Source organism: Pseudorca crassidens, chromosome 2 (genome assembly GCF_039906515.1).
Source record: "Pseudorca crassidens isolate mPseCra1 chromosome 2, mPseCra1.hap1, whole genome shotgun sequence".
NCBI classification, from domain to species: Eukaryota; Metazoa; Chordata; class Mammalia; order Artiodactyla; family Delphinidae; genus Pseudorca; species Pseudorca crassidens.
In genome coordinates, this window is record NC_090297.1 from 43,315,166 (window position 1) to 43,330,680 (window position 15,515).

Sequence of the window (15,515 nt, forward strand, 5' to 3'; positions counted from 1 at the left end):
GCCTGAAAACAGAGACTCTGTTATGTCTGGGTGTAGAGTCAGGATCACTGAAGTTCTCTTGGCCTTTCCCTCGTGGTCTCAAGATAGTGGCACAGCTTTAAGCATCAAGTCCAACCTGACTACTTCCCAAATGCAGAGAAATTGGTTGGTGGCAAAAGAGCCTATTCCTCTTGCTGCCCTCTCATCAGGGTAGAAAGAATCCCCAGCAACTTCTTTCAATTTATTAGCCAGTTCTAGACCACAGGTCCAATTTAAACCAATGACTGACAACAGGGAACAGGATTGCCAGGATTGGCTAAGATCAATCATGATTCATCCCCGGGGGCTGAGCCCAGTGTTGCCTCAACAAAAGTGGGATTCTCTTAATAAGGAAAAGGGGGAGAATGGTTCCTGGGTGGGCATTCAAAAAGGGCTACTATAGGGTCCTAGAACAAAAGAACCAAATGATGGGGAGCAGAAAGTAGTTAAAGCTGAAACTGGGCTGTTAGTCTCTGATTATTAAAATTTGGAGAAAATAATGTGTCTAATTCCTAAATATTTCGCAGTCTGAAGTAAACCTATGGTCAGTAGCCTGAACAGTTTTCTGTTAGGAGATTAGAGTCATCATTTTTTCGTTGTTCTATGTTTTGCTTACTGTGTATAACACTTTCAGAAATTTTTGCTTGTTTTTTTAAAATTTCCTTCCTATTTATCTATTTATTTAGGCTGTGTCGGGTCTTAGTTGTGGCACACGGGATCTTTCGTTGTGGCGGGTGGGCTCTTTGTTGCGGCATGCGGGCTTCTCTCTAGTTGTGGCATGTGGGCTCCAGAGCATGCAGGCTCAGTAGTTGCGGCACGTGGGCTCCAGAGTGCACAGGCTCTCTAGTTGTGGTGTGCGGGCTCTCTCATTGTGGTGCATGGGCTCCAGAGTGTGCAGGCTCAGTAGTTGCGGCATGTGGGCTGTCTAGTTGTGGTGCGCGGGCTTAGTTGCCCCACGGCATGTGGGATCTTAGTTCCCCGACCAGGGATCGAACCTGCATCCTCTGCATTGGAAGGCGGATTCTTAATCACTGGACCACCAGGGAAATTCCAAAATTTTGCTTAAGCAAATAATAAAAATGCTTTTGTTCCAGACCAGCATATACTGATGTAATGACTAAATAGGTAACTTAGGTGGATTCAGAAAGAAAATGGGGCAAAATGCACATAAGCTGAAAAATTACATGGAATTTTTGCTGAGTGGAATTTGCAGAATTTATAAATTTATGGCTTCATATGGATTATGGATTCATATTCCATCTTTTTTTCTTTTTCCATCTCCATTTTCCTCAGGGATGTTCTAGGATTGTTGAGGTAATGTCTGTAAAAATCCTTGAGCTCCTCAGAAGAAAGGGGCTTATAAACTTAGCTATAGTTTTTCTAGATAGTAAATTAATCAAATTATACTTGGAATTTAGCTAGAAAAATACCCCAAGCAATGTGATTTTGTAAAATAATGTTTACTGTTGAAAAAAGAAATTTAGTTTGTTCCATTCTAATATATCTACTATCCAGTTATTTCCAATAATTTCTTTATTTAATATCTATAGCTAATAAATTCTCTTTACTGTAACAAGCATATATTAAGCATCTAATATATGAAAGGTTCTGGGCTAGGTACTGGAGATTCAGATATACATAAATTGGAATGTATGACCTCATAGAGTTTATAATCAGAGGCACTGATTTCACTGTGTGGGAGAGGAGTGTCTGGATTTCCTGTAGTTTTTCAAAAATGCTAAAAAAATCATTGTGAACTATTGATCTGAGTAGACAAACAGACCATCCCATAACAATTTATAATACAGTGTATTAAGAGCCAGTTATGTGTGCTTTATATTCATTCCATTACTGTCTTGTAGAATACCCATTACTGTCTTGTAGAATGGGTGGTTAATTTTTTACTATTTGACAGATCAAGAATTAGAGGCTCAAAGAGGTCAAGGAATATGCCCAAGGTCACACAGCTTGAAAGTACTAGAGCCACCTTTAAAGCTAGGACTCTTTCCTTCAGACATACTGCTTCTCCTAGCATCTCTCCTCGTTCATAATAGCAGTATGAACAAAATGCTTTAGGCATGTTGAGAAATGAGAGCTTAATTTTTCCCAGAATGGCAGGAGTCAGGAAAATCATGATACAAAAAGTGACTATTTGGGACTTCCCTGGCAGTCCAGTGGTTAAGACTCTGCACTTCCACTGCAGGGGACGCAGTTTCCATCCCTGGTCAGGGAACTAAGATCCCGCATGTCGTGTGGTGCGGCCAAAAAAAAAAATAAATAAGTGACTGTTTGGAGGAGGAGATATAAGAAAGTGGATATAATTTATGGATCACAGTTCTAAAGTATGTGAGGAAAATGGGATCACAGCAGAGCACAGGTGGAGAATTAGCAGTAGGGAAAGGGAAATCATCGTACAGGAGAATGGGCCATGATAAAAATTCACTTGAATATAGAAGGAGTTAATAGAAAATTGTGGGAAATTATTTAGCAAAACATAGGGCCTATATCCAGGTCTTGATGAGTAGTAGATATTATACTTGTTACAACATTCATTTATCTTGGTATAATGTCATTAAGAAGAATATAAAATAATTATGTTGAATTTATGAAAGTGTTAAAATACTGCAGTTTATTTCTATATTGTTGTAATGGACATCAGGACATCTGGATTCTATTCTTGTTTTCATTGTTAATTGGAAAACTATGTCATACTCTAAAATGCTCAGCAAATGTGAGTTTTATATTATGATTTCACACATTATTAATTTAGATAATTGTTCTATAGCAGCGTAATCTCTACTTCGGCTGTATGATAGGTGATAAATTACAGAATAGAAAGAGTACAGAGGGGAGTTCCCTGGTGATCCAGTGGTTAGTGCTCAGCCCTTTTCACTGCCGTGGCCCCAGGTTCAATTCCTGTTCAGGGAACTAAGATCCTGCAAGCAGCATGGCGCGGCCAGAGGAAAAGAAAAAGGTACAGGGAACTCCCTTCCAGAAAGGTGCCCTCTAAGTTCAGATGATCACTGTTATTATATATCCATAATAATTTCCTAGAGAAATCACTGAATCTAGCAGAATATGGTTATTCATTCTCTGTCAAGTTCCATTTGCCCTGAATATTTTGACCCTTTTTTATTTGATTATTTGACTTCAAAGGCCTAAGAAAAGCTTTTGAGTTTAAGAGTACAGGAAAGAGGTTTTTGAAAGTGGAGAAGAATTTTTAAAGGAAAAGTTTTTTATTTTTTATTGGTCATTCACAAGGCTTTATCACACTTTATCCATTACTGCCACTTATGTGGCAGGTTGTTACTTACGAGATGCTAGCTGGTTAATGACTCTTCTGTCTACTGAAGTAGACATAAGAATAGCCTTTAAAGTAAAAATTCTTGAACTGATACTTACAACATAGAAACTTTGTTTAGGATGGTGTGAAAGATGAGAGTAACATTTTTTTTTAACACTTCCACTTTATGCTAGGCTTATCTGGTCTAACAACACAATTCTCTGAGATACAGTTACAGGGGAGAAAAATGTGCCTCAGAAAGGTTAGGTAACTTGCCTAAATTCTCAGAGCTTATAAATGAGAGTGCATGGATTTTAACACAAATTTATCTGACTCCAAAGCCCTTTGCTCTTTTACTACACTGGACATAGCAACAAAATTTATCTGTATTTGGATTGCTTACTAGAAATATAAGTCATGGTCTTTGGGTGAACATCAGTTTTGGACGGTGGTAAAGGATTGGGAATTTGAAAGGAAGACAAAATGCTCAGTGATTGGTGCTATCAGTTGATGGGGGAATCTAGTAAAGGTAGCAGGATTTTAGGTTTTACTTCACCTATCAGGTCTTGAACTACAAATTAGGAAAAGAACAATATGGGTGCCAAGTCCTGGAATAAGGAGAGATTTAGTGACAGTAATATATACCACTCCAGTTTACTTACTATTTTTCCACATTAACTGACTTTAAAAGTAGAATTCAAAATAGATGAGTTTTTTTTTTACTGTGTTTGAATAGATGGTGATTTGAATAGACAGGACAGAGAAGAGAACTGTAGGACAGGTAGTATGAAAAGAACACTGAAATGGGTATGAAACAGCTCTGGGCTTCTGTTTCCTCTGCTGTAAAAGGAGGGGATTGCATAGACTTTATCTTTGTTTCCTTGCAGCTCTGAACGTCTGTGTTTAAATAAGGAAGAAAAGGAAATGGAAAGGTTTGTGCTAGCCACTGATTTATCTCTGTAAAGTTATTGTTAAACATACTTGATTAACCAAGGTCACTTTGTGGGAAGAATATGCCATTAAACATTTTGAAATGTGCTGTGCTGAAAGTATGTTTTCTGGAAATCATCTCAGTTCGACTGGGATGCTGTGTATCACAGTACCACTTAAGTGGGCTACACTGGGGATTTTATTTTGCAGTTACTCTTTCCCTTTTGATTCATTTCCAATAGTACCAGTCCTTTTAGCCACACATGATCTTCATCCCATTAGTTTAAAACAGCTTGATGACATGTATAATGTCAAAATGACATATTGAAAACTGATCTAGATTAATTTTTAATATAGTTCTAGAAAGCCGTCTTCCTCTACACACTGGGAATTATAGGTATTTAACATATAATGAACATTTATAAATGTAATTATAAAATGTTATATTTTATATAAATTTATATTTATATAACAAATGTTTATATAATTTATATAATATTATATATGTTTATGTATAAAATGGCAAACTACAGTCAGTATTTTACTCTGTGCTTTTAATTTGAATTACTGTTCCATAGTAGTCAGGAGTAATTTTGTCTATAAAAGAACTATATATTTAATAATATTTTGATATTTATGTCATTATAGTATATTTTTAGTTTAAGTGAAAAATACTTTAAAGAATTAAAGTATCATGTTAAAAATAACTGTTGAAATTGAAAATAAAACACACATTTTTAGATGGGATGAAGAGACCTGGTACTATTTTTATTTTAAACAAAGTAATATTTATATCTTGAAAGATGGCAGTCTTCTACCTACTTTTACATATCCCTAGTCCCTAGTCCAGCTCCCTGGACATATCTACTTTAAGAAATTAATAGTCTTTTTTTTAAAGTTAAAGTATAGTTGATTGGGCTTCCCTGGTGGCGCAGTGGTTGAGAGTCTGCCTGCTAATGCAGGGGACACGGGTTCGAGCCCTGGTCTGGGAAGATCCCACATGCCGTGGAGCAACTAGGCCTGTGAGCCACAACTACTGAGCCTGCGCGTCTGGAGCCTGTGCCCTGCAACAAGAGAGGCCGCGATAGTGAGAGGCCCGCGCACCGCGATGAAGAGTGGACCCCGCTTGCCATAACTAGAGAAAGCCCTTGCACAGAAACGAAGACCCAACACAGCAAAATCAATTAATTAATTAATTAACTCCTACCTCCAACATCAAAAAAATAAAAAAGTATAGTTGATTTACAGTATTATGTTAGTTTCAGATGTATAACATAGTGATTCAGTATTTTTACAGATTATACTCGGGTTTTTTTGGCTGCACTGCATGGCTTGTAGGATCTTAGTTCCCTGACCAGGGATTGAACCCATGCCCTTGGCAGTGAAAGCGCAGATTCCTAACAACCACTGGACCACCAGGGAATTCCCTATATTCCATTTAAAGTTATTATAAATAACGGCTGTATTTCCCTGTACTGTATAATACATCCTTATAGCTTATTTATTTTATGCATAGTAGTTTGTACTTCTTAATCCTCTACTCCTGTCTTCCCCCTCCCCTCCTCCCTCTCCCCAGTGGTAACCACTAGTTTGTTCTCTATATCTGTGAGTCTGTTTCTGTTTTGTCATATTAATTCGTTTCATTTTTTAGATTCCACATATGAGTGATAATATAGAGTTTTGTCTTTTTGTGTCTGACTCTTTTCACTAAACATAATACTCTCTAGGTCCATCCATGTTGTTGTAAATGGCAGAACTTCATTCGTTTTAATGGCTGAGTAATATTCCATTGTGTGTGTGTGTGTGTGTGTGTGTGTGTGTGTATGCACTACATATTCTTATTCCATTCATCTGTTGATGGACACTTAGGTTGTTTCCATAACTTGGCTCTTGTAAATAATGCCATGATGAACATAGGTGTCTATATCTTTTTCAAGTACTGTTTTCATATTCTTTGGATAAATAACCAGAAGTGGGATAGCTGGATCATATGTTAGTTCTATTCTTAATTTTTTGAGGAATCTCCATACTGTTTTCCATAGTGGCTGCACCAATTTACATTCTCACCAATAGTGTACAAGGGCTCCCTTTTCTCCAAATCCTTGCTGACGTTGTTATTTGTAGACTTTTTGATGATAGCCATTCTGACAGGTGTGAGGTGATATCACATTATGGTTTTGATTTGCATTTTCCTGATGGATTAGTGATGTTGAGCATCTTTTCATGTGCCTGTTAGCCATCTGTGTGTCTCCCTTGGAAAAATGTTCATGTGTTCTGCCCATTTTTAAATTGGGTTGTATTTTTTTTATATTGAATTGTTTGAGCTCTTTATATATTTTGGATATTAACCCCTTACTGGTCATATCATTTGCAAATGTTTTCTCCCATATTGTAAGTTGTCTTTTTGTTTTGTTAATGGTTTCCTTTGCTGTAGAAAAGCTTTTCAGTTTAATTAGTTGCCATTTGTATATTTTTGATTTTGTTTCCTTTGGCTTAGAAGACAGATCTAAAAAACTATTGCTGTGATTTGTGTCAAAGAATGTTCTCTATGTTTTCTTGGAGTTTTATTGTAAAATAAATGTAGCTGTCCAGTTATCCCAGCACCACTTATTAAAGAGACTGTCTTTTCTCCATTGTATATTCTTGCCTCCTTTGTCATAGATTAATTGACCATGAGTGCATGGCTTTATTTCTGGGCTCTCTGTTTTGTTCCATTGATCTGTATATGTCTTTTTGTGCCACTACTGTGCTATTTTGATGACTGTAGCTTTGTAATATAGTCTGAAGTCAAGGAGTGTGCTAACCCCAGCTTTCTTTTTTTCAAGATTGCCCTGACAACTCAGGGTCTTTTGTGGTTCCATATTAGTTTTAGGATTATTTGTTCTAGTTTTGTGAAAAATGTCATGGGTATTTTGATAGGGATGGCATTAAATCTGTAGATTGCTTTGGGTAGTACAGATTTTAACAATATTACTTCTTCTAATCCATGAACATGGGATATCTTTCCATTTCTTTGTATCATCTTCAGTTTCCTTCATCCATGTGCTATGGTTTTCAGTCTTTCACCTCCTTGGTTAAGTTAATCCTAGGTATTTTATTCTTTTTGATGCAATTTTAAACGAGATTATTTTCTTGCTTTCTCTTTCTGGTGGTTCATTATTAGTTTATAGAAAAGCAACAGATTTCTGTGTATTAACCTTGTATATTGCAACTTTACTGAATTCACTTATTCTAATAGTTTTTCAGAGAAGACTTTAGGGTATTTCTATATGTAGTGTCGTGTCATCTGCAAATAATGACAGTTTTACTTCTTCCTTTCCAATTTGGATACCTTTTATTTTCTTTTTCTTGTATGATTGCTCTGGCTAGGACATCCAATACTATGTTAAATAGAAGTAATTGAGAGTGGGTATCCTTTGTCTTGTTCCTGATTTTAGAAAAAAAAGCTTTCAGCTTTTCACCATTGAATATGGTGTTAGCTATGGGTTTGTCATAAATGGTCTTTATTATGTTAAGATATGTTCCCTCTATACCAACTTTGATGAGAGTTTTTTCTTTTTTTTAATCATGAATGGCTGTTGAATTTTGTCAAATGCTTTTTCTCCATCTATTGAGATGATCATGTGATTTTATCTTTTTGTTAATGTGGTGTATCACATTGATTGATTTGCAGATATTGAACCATCTTTCATCCCTGGAATAAATCCCACTTGATCATGCTGTATGATCCTTTTTATATAATTGTTCAATTCTGTTTTCTAATATTTTGTTGAGGATTTTTTGCATCTATATTCATCAGAGATATTGACCTGTAATTTTCTTTTTTTTGTAGTGTTTTTGTCTGGCTTTGGTATCAGGGTAATGGTGGCTTCGTAGAATAAATTTGAAAGTGTTCCCTGCTCTTCAATTTTTTTAGAATAGTTTGTTTGTGTCTTTCTTTTTCTTTTTTTTGGCCACTCCACACGGCTTGTGGGATCTTAGTTCCCCAACCAGGAATTGAACCCGTGCCCCATTCGATGGACCACCAGGGAATTCCCAAGAGTAGTTTGAGAAATAGTTAGCTCTTTTTTATATGTTTGGTAGAATTCTCCTATGAAGCTGTCTGGTCCTGGACTTTTGTTTGCTGGGAGTTTTTTGTTTTTTGGGGTTTTTTTTTAATCAAAAATTCAATTTCACTACTAGTGATTGGTCTGTTCACGTTGTCTCTTTCTTCCTGATTCATTCTTGGAAGGTTATATGTTTCTGGAAGTTTGTCCATTTTTTCTAGGTTGTCCAATTTATTGGCATATGACTGTTCATAATATTCTCTTATGATTTTTTGTATCTCTGTGGCATCAGTTGTTATTTGTCCTCTTTCATTTCTTATTTTGTTTATTTGGGTCCTGTCTCTTATTTTCTTGATAAGTGGAACTATTGGTTTATCAATTTGGTTTATCTTTTTTAAAAAAACAGCTCTTGGTTTCATTGGTCTTTTCTGTTTTTTGTTTTTTCTTTTTAATTTCTATTTTCTTTAAATCCACTTTGGTCTTTATTATTTTCTGTTTTCTACTGACCCTGGGCTGTGTTCTTCTTTTTCTAATTCCTTTAGTTGGTAATTTAGGTTTTTATTTGAGAGTTTTCTTTTTTTTTGAGGTAGGCCTGTATCGCTATGAACTTGCCTCCTTTAACTGCTTTTGCTGCATCCCATAGATATTTGGAAAGTTGTGTTTCCATTTTCATTTGCCTCAAGGTATTTTCTGATTTTCTCTTTGATTTCTTCATTGACCCATTGGTTTTCTAGGAACATCTTGTTTAGTCTCCACGTGTTTGTGTTTTCCCCATTTTTTTTCCTGTAGCTGATTTCTAGTTTCATACCATTATGGTTGGAAAAATGATTGATATAATTTCTATCTTCTTAAATTTGTTGAGACTTGTTTTGTGGCCTAGCATATGATCTATCCTGGAGAACGTTCCATGTGCACTTGAAAAGAATGTGTATTCGGTTTTTTTTAGATGGAATGTCCTGTAGATATCTATTAAGTCCAAGTGGTCTAATGTGTCATTTAAGACTACTGTTTCCTTATTGAATTGACTATTTTTACAGCAGAAAAATTGAACAGAACGTATATATACCCCCGCCCCCCCCCAGTCGACCCCATTATTAACATCTTGCACTAGTGTGGTACATTATTGAAATTGATGAACCAATATTGATACATTGTTATTAACAAAAGTTTTATAAAAGAAATACATGCTATAGTTTTTGTTAGAGTTTACTCTTTGTGTTGTACAGTTCTATGGGTTTGATAAATGCATATTATCTATCCTATTACAGTATCATATAGAATAGTTATACTACCCTAAAAGTCCCTTGTCCCCCACTTATGTATTTCTCCCTTACTTTCTCTGAACCGTGGAAGCTACTGATCTTTTCACTGGCTCTGTAGTTTTGGCTTTTCCAGAATGTCTTATAGTTAGTATCATACATTATGTTGGCTTTCAAACTGGCATCTTTGACTTAGAAATATACATTTAAGATTCTTTTTTTTTTTTGCGGTACGCGGGCCTCTCACTGCTGTGGCCTCTCCCGTTGCGGAGCACAGGCTCAGCGGCCATGGCTCTCGGGCCCAGCCGCTCCGTGGCATGTGGGATCTTCCCGGACCGGGGCACGAAACCGCATCCCCTGCATCGGCAGGCGGACTCTCAACCACTGTACCACCAGGGAAGGCCCCGCTTTTTTTTTTTTCAAAGAAGTCCCATTTTATTCCTGAGAGCATACAAATCCCTTTCCTCATAAGGAAAAGTACTTTCCCTTTCTCTTGGGTGATAGATACACCTCTTCCACAGTTCCCAGCATTCTCTTCTACCAGTACTTTCCACGTCAGTTAAATTATTTGTGGAGATAGCTGATGCGTTTGTTCAGGTTGTGCAGGTCATCAATGAACATCCAATTTCCAACCATTCTCTTCTTTCGGATACAACGCTGCAATTCATTCCCCTTCCAGCCTTGAAGCCATATGGGGCCCTTGATCAGTTCTTTGGGGTGCTTTTCAAAGTTTCCCAGGATCCCGATGTTGTCATATACCCCGAATGTGGCTCTCTTCTCATTCCAACAATCAACCACTTTGCGGGGCGGGAGGGTGACCCTCACATGGAACAGTCTGGGAACACCTCCTGTCCTGGGGGTGACAGAGTGGGTCATGGTCCCAGGGGCACGGCCACTACCCAACTACAAATGCGGCATCTCTAGCAGGCACCGTCAGGGCCTCCTCTCCACCAGCCGTGAAAAAGGAGGACCCTGTGGGGAAGATTCTTCCCTGTCTTTTTTAAAAATTGAGTATAATTTACATATAACATTATATTAGTTTCAGGTGTATGACATAATGATTTGATATTTGTATATATTTTATATACTGTGAAATGATCACCATAAGTCCAGTTATCATCTGTACCATACATAGTTACAAAATTTTCTTATGATGAGAACTTTTAAGATTTACTCTCTTAGCAACTTTCAAATATGCAATACAGTATTATTAAGTATAGTTAGGATGGCATGCACTACACCCTATGACTTATATATTTTATAACTGCAAGTTTGTGTCTTTTGAGCACCTTCATCTGTTTCACATACATCCTCACCCCACCTCTGGCAACTACCACCAATCTGTTCTCTGATTCAGTGAGCTCATTATTTGTTGTTGTTTTGTTTTGATTTGGTAGTTTTTAGGTTCCACATATAAGTGAGCTTGTCTGGTATTTGTCTTTCTCTGTCTTACTTATTTTCACTAACGTAATGCCCTCAAGTTGCATCCATGTTGTTGCAGATGTCAAGATTTTATTCTTTTTTGTGGCTAATAGTCCATTTTGTGTGTGTGTGTGTGTGTGTGTGTGTACACATACATACATAAATACATACCAGAATTTCTTTATCCATTTATCTATTGATGGACACCTAGGTTGTTTCCATATATTGGCTATTGTAAATAATGCTGCAGTGAGCATGATGGTGCAGGTATCTATTTGAGTTAGCAATTTTGTTTTCTTTGTATAAATACCTAGAAGTGGAATTTCTGGGTCATATGATAGTTCTATTTTTATTTTTTGGGGGAACCTCTGTACTGTTTTCTGTAGCGTCTGTATCAATTTTCATTCCCACCAACAGTGTGCAAGGGTTCTCTTTATTACATCCTTGCCAACATTTGTTATTTGTTGCCTTTTTGATAATAACCACTGTGACTGGTATGAGTTGATATCTCATTGTGGTTTTGATTTGCATTTCCCTGGTGATTACTGACATTGAGCACCTTTTCACATACCTGTTGGACATTAATATATCTTCTTGGAGAAATGTCTATTCATGTCTTCTGCCCATTTTTAAATTAGCTTGTTTTCTTCCTATTGAGTTGTATAAATTCTTTGTACATTTTGGATATTAACCCCTTATCAGATATATGACTTTCAAATATTTTCTCCCTTTCCATATGTTGCCTTTTTGTTGATGGCTTTTACTGTGTAGAAGGTTTGTAGTTTGATGTACTCCCACTTGTTTATTTTTGCTTTTTTTGGTCATTGCTGAAACCAGTGTCAAGGAGCCTCCATGTCTTTTTGTGACGTGATACCTCATTTTTTTAAATTGCTGAATTGTGTCCTATTGTATGGGTATACCACAAGTTTGTTTATTCATTCAGCTATTGAAAGACATCTTGGTTAATTTCCGTTTTAGGCAATTATAAGTAAAGCTGTTATAAATATTCGTGTGCAGGTTTTTGAGTGGATGTAAGTTTTTAGTTTGTGTAAATATGTAGGAGTGTGATTGCAGGTTTTTGAGTGGATGTAAGTTTTTAGTTTGTGTAAATATGTAGGAGTGTGATTACTGGAGAGTATGGTAAGCCTGTGTTTCTCTTTGTAAGAAGCTGCCAAACTGTCTTCCAGAGTGGCTGTACCACTTTTGCATTCCCATCAGCAATGAATGAGAATTCTTGCTGTTCTACATCCTCAGCAGAATTTGGTCTTGTCAGGTTTGGACTTTAGACATTTTATTTAATTTATTTATTTATTTGGCCATGCCATGTGGCTTGTGGGATGTTAGTTCCCCTACCAGGGATTGAACCTCTGCCCTCAGCAGTGAGAGCAAGGAGTCCTAACCACTGGGCCACCAGGGAATTCCCAGATTTTAGACATTTTAATAGGTGTAGTTTCTCATTTTTAAAAAAATATTTATTTATTTATTTGGTGGCCCCGGGTCTTAGTTGCGGCATGCAGGATTTTTAGATGCAGCATGTGAACTCCTTGTTGTGCCACGTGGAATCTAGTTCCCTGACCAGGGATCGAACCTGGGCCCCCTGTATTGGGAGCGTGAGTCTTAGCCACTTGGACCACCTGGGAAGTCCTCTCTCATTTTTGTTTTAATTTACAACTCCCTAATGACATAAGATAATGAACATCTTTTCATATGCTTATTTGCCATCTGTGTATCTTCTTTGGTGAAGTGTCTATTCAGATCTTTTGCCCATCTTTTAATTGGGTTGTTTGTTTTCTTATTGTTGAATTTTAAAAGTTCTTTTTTATATTTTGATTCAAGTTCTTTATCAGGTATTTGTTTTGCAGATACTTTCATTTTCTTAGACATACCACTTTAAATTCTTTCACAAATATCTGAGTATTAAACTATACACTTACAATGTATTTCAGTGGAATTATTTAGCTGTTTCTTGATTATCAATTCTAGAAATGATCTAGTGAATTTTCAATTTTTCTGTTTATGTATTTTCATGTTTATTATTTTGAGTCTAAAGCTCCAAAAGGGTAAGGATCTTATCTGCCTTGATTGCTACTGTATCCACAGCTTTAGCACATAATAGGTGTTTACTAAATATTAGTTGGATAAATGAAGAAATGAATAATATCTCTTAATGCAGCAGACATCTTTTTATACAACACCTTGAGACTTTGGATGATGGCATCAAATACAGAATATAAGGGATGTAAGGACTTTGGAAAATATTTTAAGTTAGTCATATATGTTTTTCCTACTAAAGATAGGTTCAAACCAAAACAAGCTTATTTTCCTAATCGTCTATTTACTTACCTATTGATGGGAAACAATAGATGTGAGAGTAAGAAACAGATGCTTTAAATAGAATATTGCATGGTAATTTAGTTTCCCTCATACTCTGCCTGAAAACCTGTTTGTCCTGTCTTATCATTTATGAGTTTAACCATTCTGGCATGGTAAAACAGGATCAACATTTTGGATTAATCTTGAGTTCTAATGAAGCTAGAAAATATTTTCCATTCACACCCTTCAAAAGGCTGTGTTGGCTAAAAGTCAGTCTCATCCATGTCATAACACTTATCATACAGTATTGTCTTTGTCTTTCTCCCCCGTTTGTCTGTAAGAATCTTGTGATTATGATTTCTCTTTGTATCCCCAGCATCTAGCGTAGTGCTCAATAAATGTTTGTTAATGAACGAATATATGAATCCCAGATCATTACTTTTTTCAACAAACACTGAGTGCTTGTTATTTGTCTGTCACTGTGCTGGGTGCTGAGTTTATACTAATGACATTATGATCCCTACCCTCATGTAAAGATTAGTGGAAATAACCAAAAGCAAACAAACAGAATTACAAATTGTGATAAGGGATATGAAGGAAATTAACAAGGAGGGATAATATTAAAAACGGAGAAGGGGAGGAAGGTCTGGAAAGTCCTCTGAGAAGTGACAAAGTTTTAGGTGATACATGAAATTTGAGGAGTCAGCCATTCAAAGAACAGAGAGAAGAATGCTTCGGGAAGAGTAAACATCATGGACACAGTCTCTGAGGTAGGAAAGCACCTATTCAAGAAACTGAAAGGAATACAGTGTGGTTAAAGTATAGCAAGTAAGAGAGGTCACATAAAAAGAGGTTGGAGAGGAGATCAGGGAATAGATCATGTTGGCCTTTGCAGCTCATGTAGGGAGTGCAGAGAGAAGCCATGGGAATGGATGAGCTCACCTAGGGAAGAGTGTACAGAGGAAAGAGAAAGGGCCCAGGGCTGAGCCACTGAGGTCAAGTGGAGAAGGAGGACCCAGTACAAGTGACTGAGAAGGAGTGGCCAGAGAGACAGGCAGAAAACCAAGAAAATGTGTTGTCTCGGAAGTCAAAAGAAGAATGTAGTTTGTCAAAGGATAGGGATTATCACCTATGCCAAATGCTGATCAGGGTCAACAAGATGTGGACAGGAAAGGACCCACTGGACTTGACTACATCAGGGTCATTGATAAAAGCAGTCTTGGTTGAGCTGTGCATACAGAAGCCAGAATGGGTTGAAAATGGAATAAGAAGTGAGGAGATTGAGATGTCCTTTTCAGGTTTTACTAAGGGAGAACATAAAAAATTGGGGCAATTATTAAATGAAGATGGTGATTATGGGTGAATTTTTTTTAAGGATGGGAGATACTACTGTATTTATATAAAATCATGAATGATCCTCTAGGCAAGTTGTTTTAGGAGAAAAAGGGGATTGATCAAAGGAAGAGAAAAGTTTTTGAGAAGGTCAAAGGGATGGGATTTATTCATCTATTGAGGGTTAGGTTTTCAACAAGGGGAAGAAAGGTGGGGAAAGACAGAGGTAGATTTTTGTATTTAGTGGTGAGAGCATTAAGAAATTTCTATATCCTTGGCTCATACTTCATATAGGAAATACAAACATTGAGAGAAGGTGAAATAGGGATAGGTGATGAAGGTTTCAGAAAAGAGAATTAGTTATATTGGAGTGGGAAAGTAAAGCCTAGTAGAAAATTGAAATTTTCATAGCCCTGTAAGACTTTGTATCAAACTTTCAGCCAGTTTATACTAGTCCAGTCCTGACTGCATGGGATAGGGTCAGTATTTTTCTTTGGAAACATTTTGAGCTTGTTACATTATCTTAGCAATACAAGCACTTTTGAATGGAGAAACAAGTAAAGTCCTATAGGGCCAATCTGTGTTGCCATCTGTTCATCCATTTCCGTTTATTTGTTTACTCATTGATTCATTCAGTGAGAATTATTTATTGCTTAGTGTTCTGGTTTTAACCAAAGAGATGCAAAAAAAGGTAGAAAAATGGCCACTTTATTAAAACATACTGTTCACGTTTCTATAGATGACAAATCTTAAGTATATGAAATAAGTAACAAAACAATTACAAAGCTGCAGAAGCTTTGCAGTTGGAAGCAGACAGATGGTGATGGTGGTGCTAGTGGCAGCAAGGAGAATGAGATAGGTGATATTCATTGAGTGTTTATCATGTGCTAGACACTTTTCTAAAAGCTGCTT

General features: G+C 36.7%; 1 protein-coding gene across 2 annotated transcripts in view; it reads left to right on the plus strand.

The window, feature by feature from the left end:
* Positions 1-15,515, plus strand: part of ZFYVE9 (zinc finger FYVE-type containing 9) — a 133,517-nt gene that overhangs the window by 18,651 nt on the left and 99,351 nt on the right. The window lies entirely within an intron of this gene.